Below are 4,159 nucleotides of genomic sequence, written 5' to 3'. Positions count from 1 at the left end.
TACATATAAAAAGGTAACCACTGGGAGCACATAAAATGTCCAAAATAGTCTTATGGTTTTGACATTTATAAGATTTTGTTTAACCAGTTTAACCATTGCCATGCAGCCAGTACCTTGTAATTTCTCTGCTCGAGATCCTAGTTTGTTTGTTTGTTTAGTTTGTTTATTTAGAGTTCTTGGCAAGCATTTTAATGGCGTTTATTTTACAAAGGTTTAAACAAACAGCGATGGATAACGATTTTATTATATAATTGTATTATATAATTTTTAAAGAAAGTTTTTTTCGAAAGTGATTCACTAAAAAGAATCGACTCATTAGTCATTTGTTCGGGAATCAGACTCGTTGCGCTGTATGTTTTTGATTCACTAAAAAGATCTGTCTCGTTACAATTGTTCATTTGGGAATCGGACTTCACTGTTTGCGTTGTCTGTTTATGATTCACTAAAAAGTAGCGGCTCCTTCGTTTTGCAATGGAACGTCGCCGGTCGCGCTGTCTGTATCGCGCTATGGATTCGCCGTGTTGCAGAGTAGTAAGTATTAATAATAATTAGAAATAATTAGAAATAAATGTTTAATGATTATAAAAGAGCCTTCTGTGGTTCCTTAATATTTTTGTAATGGAACGGCGCTGTAGATTCAGTGTTGTGGTGGCACTGAGAAAGTATAAATTATAAATAATTATAAAATACATGTTTATTGGTTATAAAATAACCTTCTGTTTCACATAATATTGGATGGAATATTGTATCTCATTAGCATGGTTTTTACTTTAACTTCCCAGTTGACTGGAGTGAAAATATCCCATACAGCAAGTCCAAAAATATTGATTTAGCAGAAAAGTGATACACAGTTTGAGCTATCATCAGCTTGATTTACGCATTACATTAATGTGGTGAAAATTGGCCAAACTGTTACCTGTTTTATATGTGTGAATGTGTATGTGTTCTCCAGAGACAAATGCACTGCAGACTCCTCAGCCAATAAAATATGGCAGCTTTCCTCAAAGCAGTGACATATGGGCAGACCCGTACCGAAACGGTTCGGTACGAATACGTGTACCGTTACACCCCTATATGGGCCTATTACCCTGGGCTTCACCTCTTCCACTGGAGACACCATTTGAGGAGAGGGAATGAGCCTGTTTCCAGCATGGAAACTGTATAATGCTCACAAAAGGGAAAATTGGAGTTGAAAAAACATGTATCAGGGCTGCAGTTGCACAGAATTTACTGCACACTCTTGTTATAGTATTTGTGGTCAGGGTTGTAAAACCTTGAGGTTCAGAATTGCTTTCCGGGATCCACAGAGCTGCCTTTAAAGAGATAGTTCAGACAGAAATGAAAATGTACTAATTTTCTCAAATTCTCACCCTTTCCTTTCTCCAAACCCATCTGATGATCTGAACCATTAGTTCACGAGTGAGTTGAGTTCAATTCATTGACTCAAAGACTGACTTAGCAGCTCACTGGAGGTAAATAACTAAGTATACTTAAAATTAATAAATGACAAAATTGAACTATTGCAAAATCCTCTGGAAACATTTGATTGCTTCTGTGAGAGATTGCTTTATATTTTTTTCCAATAAATTGGTTCCCCAATTCTCAAACTCAATTTTATAATATACATTTTTGTTTGCAGGTCTGTAGGTTGTTTCAGTAAGATGGCTGTATGAAATGTTCATTCTTTTTTTGTGCATCCTAAAGGGATTTATTTATTATGGATTAACTGTCTGCCCTGCTTGACCTCAGGGGTGAGTTAGTATGGGAGGGAGACAATATCTTGGAAACATTTTTCACTCAACGAAGCAAATTTCTTTGTTGTTCTTGAGATTCCTTGTAAATCAATAAGCAGAACCTAAAATTATTTGGCTGTTTATATTGTTCTGAGACATATCCTATTTGCAAGTCACTCGTTGAATTCATCCATGAACATAGAACACAAAAACATTATTTTGATGTCAAATATGTATTTTTTTTCCAGGAACCTATAGAGCTCAACCACAAGGACTTTTGAAATTTGTAGAATTTTAAGTAGAACCTTCAGGTCTTAAGAATCTACGATGGCGGACCAAACAAAAGAGGTAAAAAAGCATCAGACCAACACAGAAATACCATACGACAATGGACCAGACTGTTCTAATCTCAATTCCAAAGAACAAACAAGAAAAACTTCACCTGAATTTAATCCTTCTAATGAATACTCAGTGAATCTCGCTCTCAAAGTGGCCACATCTTTGCTGCAGTCTGTCTTTCTTGAAAATAGACCTGTTGTACTGCCTGTTCATCTTCAGTTAGCTGGGGGTTCGCCACCCCAGGTTGGTGAGGCAGGGTTATCTCCCTTGATTTTGGCTGCTTCAAGCACAGTCTCCATGCCACTGGCCCTGAATCAGCATTTAAACTCCCAACTTCAACCTTCTTTACGCTCTTGTCCATTTGTCAATGTTCAGACAAGCACTTTGCTTGAAAACCTGCTTTTGTGTCAACCAGAAGCTTTACTTTACCACATAGATGCACCAGTGTTTCAAAGCCCTGGAACTGCAACATGTTTGCAAGATCTAATACCATCTCTGAGCAAATGTGCTTCGGCAGAGTATGAAATGACTGGTCCAGAAAATTGGAATTTCTTGCCACATGAAATTGTTCAGCCCACTAGCACACCAATGATCTCACTGATCCCACCAGTAACCTTGTTGGTCCCTTATCCATTTTTGCTTCCATTACCAGTGCCGTTACCCATACCCTTCCCAATGCCTGTCCAAATCCCTCAGAGTTTAGACTCAAAAACTTTCACCAAAACCTCCAAAACTGGATCTACGATCGACAAAAGCACACAGACTTTGCCTACAATCTCTTGCTGTACCAATAGCATGGCCTGCCCCATATTTCCACATACACCATCAATGTCTCAGGACGAGGTGGTTGACCTCTCACTTAAGGCAAACCAAACTAAACAGTTACGCGTGTTATCTGCTTCACCAAACTCAGCACTGGATCTGTCTGTGGTAAGCTCAAATTGTAGACTTCAAAATGGATGAAACACATGGACAATACATGAAGGAAATAGAAACAACATTCACGTCCAAGTATGTGGACTACAATGGCAAGATTGTGTGCCCAACTCAAACAGTCAGTCATTGTGTCGCATAGCATGGCCTGCCCCATATTTCCACATACACCATCAATGTCTCAGGACGAGGTGGTTGACCTCTCACTTAAGGCAAACCAAACTAAACAGTTACGCGTGTTATCTGCTTCACCAAACTCAGCACTGGATCTGTCTGTGGTAAGCTCAAATTGTAGACTTCAAAATGGATGAAACACATGGACAATACATGAAGGAAATAGAAACAACATCACACGTTCAAAGTATGTGGACTACAATGGCAAGATTGTGTGCCCAACTCAAACAGTCAAAGTCATTGTGTCGCCCACAGAGACCGTTCCTGCCCCTTTAAGTGACAAACGAAGTGGTTTCTCATGGGACTACATGATAAACTCACCAATGAAACCAGACAGGATCCAGGATACTGTGGTACAGGGCAGTTCTAGGAGACTGTCCACAACTCACCCTCTTTGTAGTGAACCAGAGACAGATCTTAAACAACAGAAGTGTACATTTCAAAAGGGACGGGTCCTAAAACACGTATCGAGACACTCCTCCATATAAGAAACAACATCTGGCTTATTTTCTGCCCTGAAAATAGTTGAAATTGATCAATGATGAATTTAGTTTTTGTGATTGCAGATACTGATTTGTTTTTTCCTGCAAGGCAACCAAGGCGTATTAATCTTTCATCATAATATAGATTATTATATGATTCTCAAAGTTAAACTGAAATCTGTAGCTACCAGTACAAGGAAATCCCTAGGGACAAGTGTTGCAAATTAGCTTCGGCTACAAGCACTATGGTACATGCATGGGATGACTGTTGTTTCATTTTCATCTATGCTTATTGTATCTGTCCCTAACAAATAAAACATAAAAAAAATAATAATAATCATATGCAATAATAATTATATAATTTATTAATAATATATGATATAAAATTACGGGAAATATCATATTAATAAAATGACATGATATATATTAGTAAAATATATACTATAAAAATGTCAAATCTAAACCCAAATGAAATGGTCAAGTTCTTTTAAGCAAAGC

Source organism: Sinocyclocheilus anshuiensis, unplaced genomic scaffold (genome assembly GCF_001515605.1).
Source record: "Sinocyclocheilus anshuiensis isolate Anshui unplaced genomic scaffold, SAMN03320099.WGS_v1.1 scaffold26, whole genome shotgun sequence".
In the NCBI taxonomy this organism is placed as follows: Eukaryota; Metazoa; Chordata; class Actinopteri; order Cypriniformes; family Cyprinidae; genus Sinocyclocheilus; species Sinocyclocheilus anshuiensis.
This window is presented reverse-complemented; position numbering follows the sequence as displayed.